This window comes from Bacillus rossius, chromosome 2 (genome assembly GCF_032445375.1).
Source record: "Bacillus rossius redtenbacheri isolate Brsri chromosome 2, Brsri_v3, whole genome shotgun sequence".
Taxonomy (NCBI): domain Eukaryota; kingdom Metazoa; phylum Arthropoda; class Insecta; order Phasmatodea; family Bacillidae; genus Bacillus; species Bacillus rossius.
Window position 1 is genome coordinate 109,974,876 of NC_086331.1, and position 13,337 is coordinate 109,988,212.

The following is a 13,337-nucleotide window of genomic DNA, read 5'->3' on the forward strand; positions in this document are numbered from 1 at the left end:
CTTGAGTCAGTACGGTACCAGCACTGGCTGAGAGATGCTAGGGCTGTCCATGTCCAGCGTACCACCTGAGGCTTCAGTCAGTACTGTACCAGCACTGTCTGAGAGATGCTAGGGCTGTCCATGTCCAGCGTACCACCTGAGGCTTGAGTCAGTGCGGTACCAGCACTGGCTGAGAGATGCTAGGGCTGTCCATGTCCAGCGTACCACCTGAGGCTTGAGTCAGTACGGTACCAGCACTGGCTGAGAGATGCTAGGGCTGTCCATGTCTAGCGTACCACCTGAGGCTTGAGTCAGTACGGTACCAGCACTGTCTGAGAGATGCTAGGGCTGTCCATGTCCAGCGTACCACCTGAGGCTTGAGTCAGTACTGTACCAGCACTGGCTGAGAGATGCTAGGGCTGTCCATATCCTAAGGCTAGTGACAGTACCATCCCAGCGCTCGCCGAGTGAGGCTAGGGCTGTCCAATTCCATCATACCAACTGTATCTCAAGCTAGTGCAGTTCCAGCACTAGCCGAGCGAGACTAGGGATGTCCATGACCATCCTATTACCTGAGCTCGAGTCAGTGCCATCACAGCACTCGCTGATTGCTGCTAAGGCTGTCCATGCCCAGCCTACCACCTGCAGGTCTAAACAGTGCCATCCCAGCACTCACCGAGCATTGCAAGGGCTGCCAATGTTCAGCCTACCACCTGTAGCTCGAGTCAGTGCCGTCCCAGCACTGTGTGATGCAAGGCTTGTCCATGTCCAGCATACCACCTTCAGCTTGAGTCAGTGCTTTTCTAGCACTGGCTAAAATGCTAGGGCTGTTCATGTCCTCAGGTTAGTGTAAGTGCCATTCTAGCTCTCACCGATAGAGACTAGCGATGTCCATGTCCAGCCTACCACCTGCTTGTACAGTTAGTGCCTTCCTAGCACTGGCTGAGTGATGCTAGAGGTGTGCATTTCCAACCTACCACATGCAGGTCGAGTCAGTGCCATCTCAGCACCTGCTGAGAGATGCTATGGCAGTCCATGTTCAGCCTACCACAATCAGCTCTAGTCGTCATCACAGCACTTTATGAGCGATGATAGGTATATCAATGTTCAGCCTACCACCTGCAACTCGAGTTAATGCCGTCCCAGCACTTGCTGAGCGATGCTAGGAAAGTCAATGTATACTCTACCACCTGCAGCTCGAGTCAGTTCCATTCGAGCGCTCGCTGAGCTTTGCTACGAATGTCCATGTCCAGCCTACCACCCGCAGATAAAGTTTGTGCTGTCCAAGCACTGGCTGAGCGTCCATGTCCACCATACCATCTGCAACTCGAGAGAGTGTCATCACATCACTCGCCGAGCGATACTAGGGATGTCCTAGACCAGCCTACCACAAGCAGCTTGAGTCGTTGGAAACAAAGATTCGCTGAACGTTGCTAGAAGTGTCAATGTCCACTTTACCACCTCTTTAGTCAATGCCGTTCCAGTGCTCACAGAGCCTGGCTAGTGATGTCAGTGTATATCCTGCCACAGTGTCATCCTTACGCTGGCTGAGTGTTGCTAGGTCTATCCTGTTCCAGCCTACAAACTGCATCTCGAGTAAGTGTGATCCCAGCAATCGCTGAGCGTTACTAGGTATTGCAATGTCCAGCCTTTGGTTTTGACCTTGACCTTTGATCGTAACTTTCACCATGGCCTCGTCCACCATCTTGAATACCACTATCTTTAATTCCAACATCTTGACATCGACTGCCTCACACAAATAAGTTGCATTTTCCATTAAAGTAGAACATTCTTCCAATTTTGATTATTACATTTTGTCCGCCATCTTATCGGAAAAAAGGAGTCTAGTATAGGACGTAAATAATATGGCAGACATGTGTACCAAGACATTGTTACTCAGTTTATTTCACTTCTTGGAGGTGATGAACGTGACTGTTCGTTCCAGCAAGACGGTGCCGCATGCCACACTTCGAATGCAACCATGCATTTATTGTACGAATTTTTCGGTGAAAGTCTCATTTAGGCAGGTTTGAATCCCCCGCGTTCGTCAGATTTGTCGCTTCCATATATTTGATATGTAAACATCTTAGCTCTCGATATACGGCATTTGGTGGGAGTAATTTCGTTAATGGAACGGAAGTCGATTGGAACGGACATGTGTACTTAACACCGTGCTGCCTAATGTGGAAGACTCAGAAATCTTGGAAAGATAACAGACCCGCGTGATTTATCCGTATAATATTAACTTTCGCGAACATCGGGGGATCAACTAAGCCAATTAGTGTGTCAAACTAAACTTAATAACAGTACAACTATCCTTCAATACTTTGTTATAATTTATGGTCATAAAAATAAATGACCATTTAAAAAATACGCATTACTCGTTCTCTTGACGTTTTCGGCTCGTGACTATAGCAGTTTCGGCATGCATGCGCATTGGACTTTCAAACTGTTAAATTTCCATTGTGTAGTGCGTGGATATGTCATTGCATTTCTGGTGCATATTAAAATTTCACCCTCAACGCGCATAAGGGCGTATAAACTCAAAAACGCAAGCGATGATAATTCCGGTATAGTTAGAAATGTCACAGGTCCATTGTTTATGCATTTACATGCAACGCGTTTGGTATCCTGTTGTTCGACTAGCCCTGAGAAATTAATAGTATAACTTGTTAAATAGTATTATAGTTAGTTTTTAAAAAGGAGAAACATATTTAACATTTTCCCCTAAGATGAATACTTTCGTATATTTATCACGCTCGACATTATTTTAAAGAATTCTACGTTAAATTTCGTGTCTGAGTTTCATATTATAAGTTTATTTGCAACATGATAACACATGAATTTTCCTGCTGCCGAGGTTAGACATTTACATATCACTGGTAAGTAGTTAATGACAGGTGGGTTTATTTTCGTGTTTACATTGTTATTAATGTTATCAATGTATTTGTCTTGTATGTACCTGAGTCAAATCCATTTTTATTAAAAACATGTTTTGTATTGGATGTGCGCGAATTTTCGACCAATCTGTATAAGTTTTTTGGGATGTAATTGTCTTAAATTTGTTATAGTATGTACAACATTCAAAACTGTGTGATTAAAATAATTAAAGCACATGATCAGGTAAAAATTTTAGCGTAAACAATCGCCCACTTTCCTCTAAGCTGAAGTAGAATCGTTACAACCAGAGAAATAGAGATAACGACCTTAACTTCCATAAAATTATAAATAGTTTTATGAATTAATTTGTTATCTTAACTTCTAAAGTCATTGACAACTTATTCTTACGAACACTTACTTTGATATAAAAAAACGAGTTAAAGGAGATTTTAATTAATAAGATGTAATACGACATGTTTTCCAATACAATCTAAATGTTTCAAGTTACAGCACACACAAACGGGAGAAATATCTTTGAACGTCTCTTGGTGGTAGGCATTAGACGCACAATAAAATTACTACACAACTCATTCATGTTGTTCTTGTGGTGAATTAGAGTACTTTCCAAACACGGACACATCTAAACTTTTGGAAAAACTTGTCATCACAGAACCATTTTTCCCCTTTGTTTTACCACCAAAGTTGTAAAAACTATGCGTTGGCGTTAGATAATTCTATTTATTTTGTAGTTTTTGGGAATTCTGTGGTATTAGGATATTATGCGATCTGTATTTTATCATTTTTGTAGAAAATTTATCTGTGAGAACGGAGTGTGAAAATATCAAGGTTTTTTTCACGTTACACCAATAAGTAGTCCATGCATCAAGCTTATCTGAACACTTTTGATACCAAACTTCAAATAATTTCACTGCCCTTAACAGCTAGCGTACCTCCACCACACACAGCCAGATTGACACCATGTCAAGGTGACAGCACTTCATGAGATATCTTTTTGAAGAAAGTACGTCAAACTGTGGCTGGCCACTGAGATATCAAAGTAAAATATGCATGGTGGTGAGAGTTCCATATGTTTATTCGAACCATGCAAACACACAGTCACGCGGCTGGCGGCAATGTTGAAACTGCCATCTGGCGGAGGATCCTGGAAGTAAAGGCTTTGTTCAGCCAGGCTAACAAGCATGAATTATTGATTGAGCTTAACATCTCATCAATATGGTGGCAAGTAGAACCGACGAGGAGATAAGATGGAAGCACCCCGAGCAAGCTCACCGACTCAACACAGTCGAACCCGGAGTACCTCGCGTGAACCCGCGGCGTCTCGACTGATCCAACTGTTCAAACGAACACCAGTGAGAACTAGCAAAGAAATGACTCCAGAACAGTCCCGTGAAATGTTTGCAAGGTACCAGGAGCCAACCTTCAGAAAGCCTACCACCAACATAATGATCTGCATATAGGACATTATAAACCATATTTTACAGCACAGGGGCTAAGCACGCTCATTACGACATGGACACTGCTTTAAGCTGCTCTTTGTCTTGCTGGTGGTCTGCACCATGCTTCCGGAACTCCCAGAATATTGGCTGAAGTGTATTATTTGCATTGTGAAAACGTTTTAAAGGAATTGTTTCATGGAAGTGACTACGGTGGATGAATAAAATTCTAATATGTAAGTGTCAATAGGGGTCAAACACCACTGCAGAAATCTGTGTAAAAAGTGACTTCAATGTTACTGGACGCCATAAGTTGACGATTACTAAATCCTTGTTTTTTTTTTTTTTTTTTTGTATGTTTTCGTGTTGCAGGAACAATTACACGGCCGCTCCAAACATAGATTGAGTATTTTTACGAGGCTGCTAGAGACGAGATCGGCCAGCCAGCCCGATGCGATAGCCAACGGAATTTATCCCCTCACCACCCAGCCCTTAAAAAAGAAAAAGACTTGAAAGATCGCAACACACGTATAAGGACCTTAAATTACCTGCCACTTTCTACAACCACGCCCCAATCTCCCAGCGCCTTCCCATGGATTTTGAGCCACTCTCTTTGTCTCTGGAGGGTTCAGCAGGTTCCCAGATTCCCGTCGCGTGAAGTGGCGTAACTAGGAAGCCATTTTTCTCGCAGCTTTGGGTGTTAAGTCGAGGCACTTTGACGACGCGACACTTCGGAGGGCTACTAAACCTTTCCAGGGCAGGACTTGAGAGGTATAAAAGGGAAGGTTGACCTTCGAGCTGGGGAGTGAAGTTAGGAGGGTGAGTGACCTCTTGGCGAGCGATAGCGGGCGACGATAAACGGCTTTGTTTGCCAAGATCTGAGTGTTAGCGACGGTGTCGCAGCGTGGCTAACAAATGAGTAGTCGAATCAGTGTTTTGGGACCGAGGAGACGAAGAATATAGTCACTGTCAAGAGTAAATAGTGGACTTATGAAAGTGTTATTAATTTGTGGCCAGTCACTCAGATTGTTGTAATTTAGGAAAAACCCGTCGTGGTTGTTGATAAATAAACTCTAACTAATTAATTTGGGCTATCCTTTCCGGACGTGTATTTGCGATTGGTAACAGTAGCCTGGCCTTGTTTGGTAGATCGTGCAGCAGTGCGCCTCTGGGAGGTCGTGGGAACAGTGCTGGCGGGCCGGCCGCACCCAGCCCTCGGTCGCACCGTTACTGACGGTTACCTACGTGCCGCGCCACCCGCCGCCTCAGTTCGCCTGCGTTCCGCTCTCGTTCGCGCGCTGCGGTCGCCGGCCTGTCGCCCTCGCTTCCGGCTCACCGAGATGCAGCCGCGACGCGCCATCTTGCATTCAGCACTCGCCAGTCGCTGCGTTCGCTGTCGATCTGTACTGACAACTTACCTTCGTGGAGACTGTAGACGTGAATATCAACACAAGTTCTACAGGCTAAGTCACTCTTCGGAACTAACTGAATTCCGAAACCTGCGATGATTTCACAGTCACAAGGAATCTATCATTTGTTCCAACCTATCACTGTCAATTAAGGGAGTCAATTAAATAATGTGATATACCTAAACCAGGTTTAATCATCATACATAAACTGCATAAATTGTTATGACCAAATTTTTTTATCTAAGTTGCCATCTTTCTGCTTATGCATCTTCTCTCCTCATTAAGACTCCGCTTCGCCTATTATGTTTGATATTTAATCTTTGCTGTTTGAAGATAAACAGGTCTCATATCGTAATAGGCAATTCCTGGGAATGTACAGTTCGAAAACCTTGGTTCAGAAGATATTTTACTTTTTGTTTTTTTTTTTACAACTTTTCACTACCTTATCGCATAAATACGTTAATAATTTCATATATCATTAGGCTTTAACAAATTTCACTACCCTATTTAAAGAAGCATTAGATTTCAAGTCAGACAATCTTATCTTAAATATTTTTTGTCACTAAACATTTTAATATTTAAAACAATAAGAAAAGTGAACTATTTTGTACCCTTATTGGATTTTAAAAAAACTGCAACTCGTTATATCTTACAAATTTTTCTTCATGCAATAGACTTTTCATTGGTATATCCAGATATGAAGATAACGTTGCAGTAGGGTTAGAAAATTATAATAGAATGTTATAAAACGTAGTACAAAATAACATTTTTTAGGAATAAAAGGGAATGTATTGAAACTCGTTAGTTGTCCTAATTAAACAATAACATATGTTTTTCCCCAAAAATAATAAAAGAAAATGTTAAAATTTAAAAAAAAATCGGTACTTAGTTTATTTTAATTAATGGTTACGTGTCGTGAAAAATAAATACAAAAAAAATTAAGTTTTATGTTTTAAGAGGAAATCGTTCGAAAAGAAGGGAGAATTCCTTTAAAAAACAAAAATATATGTATATATATATTAATGCAATTTCTTTTTTTAGATGTTTTTATTTTTAAAATAAATTTTCAAGAAGTAGCATAATATTTTTTTTTTTTAATTTGAAATTTTCTAATTTGGTTCGTAATATAAAATGTCCTTGTTTAATTACTTAATTTTTATATGATTTTTTTTCTCTGAAAAGATGAATTGATAAAGAACTGAAAAAATTCATGGGGTCAATGACATCAAGGATAGACTCCACAGTTCTTCGCACAATCGGGAAAATGTCACCCAAACATAAGCCGCTGTCTTGTGAGACGTCCCAACGTAGCAGCCTGTGATTCAATATAGCTTTGTTTGAAGGTTTCTCATTGGCCCAGAGTTCTCCAAATGAGTTGTCAGCCAATACCAGAAACAGCACTAAGAATAACTATTAACATTTTTGCCTATCGTGAAATGGATGCGCGAAATGTTGCGGTCTCTATGCATGATTTAAACAATACAAGAAGAAGCATTTTATCTCTTAGTGTGAATCCGTCATTCTTTTTTTTTGGGGGGGGGGGGGGGGGAGGAGGGAAAAAAAAGAGGTCCTTGTGTAATTTACTAACGAGTTGATATTCATTACGTACCCTCCATAAAATATTTCAACTTGAACTACATTTTAAAATATTAAACTGTCATGTTCTAACCTTATTGAGACATTATATTCGTATTTAGATATACCAATTAAAAATAAATTCAATGAAGAAAATTTTTTGACATTTAACGGGTTGCTTAAAAATCCAGTAGATCTACAAAGATATTTGCAATTACGATTTTTTTTTTTTTTAAATTTTTAAACGTTTGAACTGATGTAGTCCATCTTTTAAGGTAATGCTAAAATTTAAGAAAAATTATATTTTTATGGTAAATCTAACGCTCTATCCAATGGTGTAAATTAATTTGTTGTAGCTTAAGTATTTCTGAAATTACTAGCACTTTAGTACGTAGGGAAGTTGGAAAAAGTTGGAAAAACACATAACGTAAAATATTTCATAAACGAAAGTTTTTTGAAAAGTTACTAATTTTTTTGTTTGCTTTTCAACTATGTATCAGAGCTGGCTATAAGAAAATGAGACATCTCATAGCAAAACCAGTGTAATCAAATTATTTATAAATATAAACGTACATATGGCAAAATAAACATTTATTTTCTTATAAATTTTCTAAAAATTCAAAACCCGAAGCATAATTTAAAAAAACTAACGACAAGTTAGCAAAAAGAGCGTACAAATGTATGTAGTACGCTATTCCGCCGATTTCAGCGATTATAGGCTAGGGTGCCGTGGTAAGCCAAATGTTAAGAGAATTCAGGGGTTATCTGCTAGGTGTCATGGTAAGACAAACGTTGGAGAATTAAAGGATTATTGGCTATGGTGCCATGGTAAGGCAAAGGTTGGATGATTCAGGTTTTATTTATTGCCTAGGATGCCGTAATAGGACAAAGTTGGTAAGCCAAATGTTGGAGGATTCAAGGATTACCCGCTAGTGTTCCGTGGTAAGCCAAAGGTTGGAGAATTCGGGGATTATTGGCTTGGTGCCGTGGTAAGCCAAATGTTGGAGAATTCAGAGATTATTGGTTTGGTGTCGTGGTAAGTCAAATGTTGGAGAATTCAGGTATTATAGGCTTGGTGCCGTGGTAATCCAAAGGTTGGAGAATTCAGGGAGATATTGGCTTGGTGCCGTGGTAAACCAAAGGTTGGAGAGTTCAGGGATTATTGGCTTGGTGCCGTGGTAAGCCAAAGGTTGGAGAGTTCAGGGATTATAGGCTTGGTGCCGTGGTATTCCAAAGGTTGGAGAATTCAGGAATTTATTGGCTTGGTGCCGTGGTAAGCCAAAGGTTGGAGAATTCAGGGATTTATTGGCTTGGAGCCGTGGTAAGCCAAAGATTGGAGAGTTCAGGGATTATTGGCTTGGTGCCGTGGTATTCAAAAGTTTGGAGAATTCAGGGATTTATTGGCTTGGTGCCGTGGTAAGCCAAAGGTTGGAGAATTCAGGGATTTATTGGCTTGGAGCCGTGGTAAGCCAAAGATTGGAGAGTTCAGGGATTATTGGCTTGGTGCCGTGGTATTCAAAAGGTTGGAGAATTCAGGGATTTATTGGCTTGGTGCCGTGGTAAGCCAAAGGTTGGAGAGTTCAGGGATTATTGGCTTGGTGCCGTGGCAAGACAAAGGTGCGAGTATTCAGTGGTAAAGTAAGATAAAAGGTTGGAGGCTGCTGCGCATCAGCGGGACGGCACAGCGCGCAGTGGACGCTCGGGCCGCGGGGAAAGGTCCAGTGGAAAGTCGCGCCGGCTGTCTCGCAGTTAGCATGTGAGTGAGGCCGCGCTGGGACACGGTGCCTGTCGCCCCACGTGACCGCGCTGGTAATGAGGCTGCGCCGGGACCCGTCACAGAGGATCACCGCCCCGACTCGCTTCAGCAGAGGCGAGCACGGACGCATGACCCTTCGAAGAGAGAGCGCCATATTGAAGAGGACCAACAAAATGGTAAATAACGTGGACGCCGTTTATATCCCAACACAAATTTCTCGGCAGAAAAAATCCAATTTGCAGAAACTATGTTGGCTGGTTTCAGCATTACTAGTGTTGTAGCTAATAGCTCAATATTTAAAAAAAAAAATACGATCATACTTTTTCAATTTATTTGATAAATGATCTAACCTTCCTTTCTTTTGGAAATAAAAAAAAAAGTTCGTTGTACATCATGCGTTTGAACACACCTATACGAAACTGTACGAAATGCTAATGCGCACTGGACTTAATCCTGTTACGTTTCCGTTGCATGAGTGCGCGCGCATTTCGTCACATACTAAAATTGAACCCTTGACGCGCCTGAAGAAGCATAACTTAAAAAATTACATAGGACTATCTCTGGATTGCTTAACACTGAAAGTAGGAAAGAGGTTGGAGATTTCACTTGAAAGGTGACGTTTCCCCTACACTTAAACAATGGCCTATAAGTGCATAACTGGCAGGTAGGTGTATTTGTATTGAGGGCTATATTAATGCCATCAAAATAGAACATTATGTTACAAGAACGAAACTTAATTTACAAAAAAATTGTGGTAACACACATTCAGTTTATGTGAGCAACACACAAAAATTTTTTTTCTAACGCCTGTGCCCTTAATTCTCTAAATCATGCCATCTATTTTTCTCCATGCATCTAAAACTTTGGCTATTTGCGAAGCAATCAATAAATCTCAGCCTCTCCACAAAAAAAATTCTGGTCGTCTTGATTCCTCACGTTATGAGTTTTTAAACTTTCAATATAGCTATTCTGATCAATAGTGGCGTTTTTATTTACGTCAACATCATCGTCATCAATGTAAGCATGACAACCACAAACTTACATATAACGATGTTTACACTTCTTCAAAATTGGAACTTCCTTATCAGTACCAATTTTCCCAAATAAAAGATTTTACTTTTTTTCTAGACATAGTGTTCGCATTTTTAAATCAATGCAAATAAAATCTTCCTTTCCCTAACGAAATACTCTTCCTGATAGCTATTGTTTTAGTCCTGAGCCTATTATTGTCACTGCAAGTCCAACAACAAGACCTCTGCAATTCTGAATTCACGCCATCTTCATATATAAGACTGGCTGTTAAATCACTTTGACTTCATTTCGTGTTGGAACTTATCAGTGTTGTGCACTATTTTGTACATTTCATTACTTGGAAATGCGTGAAGTCGCTAGCAACATGCGTTTTTACCAAGTGGCGGCTATCAAAAAGCATAAGGCATTAATTTATGAAAACGGTGTAACACTTTGACTAGACTACCAGACGATGGAGACAATGACAGTTTGTTCCATGGTTACGTATGTATGTTCTATAGTAACTCTGGTATTAATATTTATTTGGTCAAACGATTTATGTCTCTCGTAGCAACTCAGTAATAGTCCACGTAAAGTACCCATAGAAAAATACAATTCATAAAAATAAACTCGTTCACTACATACTTGTTTTTAATTTTCCGATTAAAAAAAAGATCGCTCAGAAAAAAACTAGTTTAGAAAATTTTAAAAACTTGGAATGGTTCGAATTAAAGGACTCTCACGAACAAGTATTCCAATGTTGAAAATAAGTAGCTATAATATTACTAAGACTATATTTAAATTATATTAATTGAGGCACAATAAATATTATTGTGAGACAACTTTGTATGAATTTCAAACAAATTTTTTCACCAATCACAAAATATATATTTTTTGGTAAAAAAAAATTGGAGTTATTTCGAAAAAACTGCACTAAATTTTTAGCAAGAACCAAACGTAACAAGAATAAAACACTTTAAAATAATAAACTATAAATACACAGTTGAACTGTTTGCGATTTGTTGATATATGTTTTAGGAGATGAAATTAAATCTGTTTGCCGTACTGTTTGAATGGTGTTGAAGCCACGTGGCAATACTCTGACCCAGGGCCGCAACTAAGGGGGGGGGGGGGGGGGGGCAAGCGGGGCATATGCCCCGGGCGCAAAGCTGTGGGGGCGCCGAAATCGCTTGCATTGTAATTCCTACTACTACAACTGGTAACTGATAAAAAGTTTTTTTTAACTTGCATGCCAGGAATGTCTAATCTGATTTACAATATAACGTCTCAACATATTTAATGAACAAGTCTAGTGATTATACGGACTACTTTATGTACATAGTGGGTTCATGCATGGAAGTTACAGTAGCGCAGAAACTGTTACATGTAGGTATGGAAAATGCTTAAATAGCACCATTTTTCCGTGGGAGGGCCCCCGGACCCCCCGCTTTATTTGTGTGGTATGTGCAAACAAAGAGGGGGGGGGGCGCATGAATCCATTCATGCCCCGGGTGCCAGAGACTCCAGTTGCGGCCCTGCTGCGACCAGGCCGACGTCACACGGGTAAGATGAGCGAGCATTCGGCTCGGTGCTTGTGACTGTGAGTGGCGCCGGGCAGTTGGGATCAGAAGAGTCTAGCGGCAGCAATGCTACCTTCCTGCAACTGGCTGCAAATGCCGCACCGCTCACGCTCGTTCCGGGGCCGGCGGCACGATCATATATGTCATCTGAAACTTCTAATAAAATTTATGGCCTCGTGGCTGAGCGCTCAGCGGCGCTATCACCTCATTGTGAGATTGATGGTTCAAATCCCGGCACGTGCGAAATTTTTTGTACTTGTAAAAATTAATACGAGCACGTAACATTTCAAAAGTAATAAATATATTTGAATAATGAATGCAAATAAAAGTAAATTTATTAATTAAATTGTAATTTTCAGGTAAGGTCATGATAACTAATGGTCAATTAGGTTAGGTTAGATACATTATAAATACTTTAAAACTTTGTGGACGGTTGATTTGGTTAGGATAGTTACATTAAAGATACTTGGAAATCATGTAAACGGTTTCCTAGCGCTGGATAGCTACATATTAAAAAGTTATTTGCTAAGCAACCATAAAATGATTTTACAGTATTTTTAATGTAGCTATACTTACCTAATATAACCAACCATCCACTAAACAGTCTATGTGGCATTTTTATACTGGAGAGAAAAAATGCGCGCGTAAAAATAAAAAAAATACATCCAGGGGGTAGGCGCTCCCGAGCGGCCAACTTCGGAGAGGATCGGCATTTGCTGCCAGTTGCAGGACGGTAGCATTGCTGCCGCTAGACTCTTGTGTTGGGATCGAACCCACGACCCTCTCCCTCGCGCGTGTGTCGTCACCTCGCCGCGGCAGTCGTGACTGCAGTTCACCTCGTGACTGGCGGGCCGTCTCGGAAACAATCCGTGACGCAGAGCGCGGGAGGGTTGTTGGTCTTCGCATTCCACGGTCCAGGCCCATCTCACTCGCCGTGTTGATTTTTTGACGTGACAACGTCTAATAAATCGATGAACGCCGGCTGCACGCACGAAAAAGTGTCCCGTCACGCACATTGTCCCGTTACGCTGTGTCCCGTTACGCTCATTGTACGCTTGCGCCGCATCTATCTCTCTTCCACTCGATTGGAACAACCATGGATTTGACTTTTTCGATGCACATTAAACTTGAAACACTCCCATTCGTTTCCCACTTTTCCTATCATCGTCCTATCCTTAACAGAATAACACAGATTGGAAGAAGTTAAATAGCAAAACATGTATAAAAGTTTATAGTTAAAATAATCTCTTCGTTAAAGTAATAAACATATTTTAATTAATGAGTGCAAATAAAAGTAAATTTATCAGTTAAATTGTAGTTTTCATTTCACTCTTTCTTTGCATCCATACAAAATAGTCATAATTCAATAAAAATGATTCAATTTTATTCATAAAAGTATGCAATAATTTCATAAATGTTTTGTTATGACATTGTCACGTTAAACTATCGTCCGTAAACCGACTTTACAGACAACCAATTTTTTTTGAAGTGATAACGTCTTATAAATCGAAAAACACCGGCTGCACACACGAAAAAGCATGACTCATTGTCACGTTCCGCCTGAGCCGAGCTTGCAAGAATCGGCCAACCACCGTGCGAGAAAATCTTCTATAATATAAAACAGGTTAAGGCGAGCTTTTTAAAAGCAGCAATTTAAAAAATTAACAATTTATTGACATTGATTTGATTTCAG

At 40.4% G+C, this 13,337-nt stretch overlaps 1 protein-coding gene across 4 annotated transcripts in view; it reads right to left on the reverse strand.

Annotated features, from left to right (window-relative positions):
• Nucleotides 1-13,337, reverse strand: part of LOC134529603 (nuclear factor 1 X-type) — a 608,051-nt gene that overhangs the window by 509,078 nt on the left and 85,636 nt on the right. The window lies entirely within an intron of this gene.